At 38.7% G+C, this 377-nt stretch overlaps 1 protein-coding gene across 1 annotated transcript in view; it reads right to left on the bottom strand.

Moving 5' to 3' along the window:
* The window catches only part of ephb4b (eph receptor B4b), a 39,872-nt gene extending 39,845 nt beyond the window's left edge, over nucleotides 1–27 (bottom strand). The window contains 1 exon segment of the mRNA XM_084428449.1: nucleotides 1–27. This exon segment is cut by the window's left edge and continues 523 nt beyond it. The gene's annotated coding sequence lies outside the window, so the exon portion shown is untranslated.
* Between the last annotated feature and the right edge of the window lie 350 nt (nucleotides 28–377).

The raw sequence follows: 377 nt of genomic DNA, 5'->3' as shown, positions 1-377 counted from the left end.
CAGGACTAAAAGCGAGGCGCGCGACCCCGAGCCTGGACTGCAGCAAGCCCCGCCCACCACACCAAGCCCCGCCCACTGCAAGGCAGGACCGGCGCTCATTGGTCCATCGGCCAGTCTGTCCAGACAAACATGAGCGCGCTTTTATGTGGATTGACAATCATATATGGCCAGTATTTTATTGTTTTATTTAATTAAACTGATCTCATCAAACATTTTGTTCGTATAGATGAAGGCACAAACCGGCTGAAGTTTTAATAAATAAATAAATAAATGGAATAATTGGAAAATGAATAAAAAATTTAATTTAATCCTGAATTTATTGTTGTATACGTTTTTCCCTTTATTTATTATTTTCTTCATTTATTATTTCTTCATTT

This window comes from Rutilus rutilus, assembly GCF_951802725.1.
Source record: "Rutilus rutilus genome assembly, chromosome: 13".
Classification (NCBI taxonomy): Eukaryota; Metazoa; Chordata; class Actinopteri; order Cypriniformes; family Leuciscidae; genus Rutilus; species Rutilus rutilus.
This window is presented reverse-complemented; position numbering and strand designations above follow the sequence as displayed.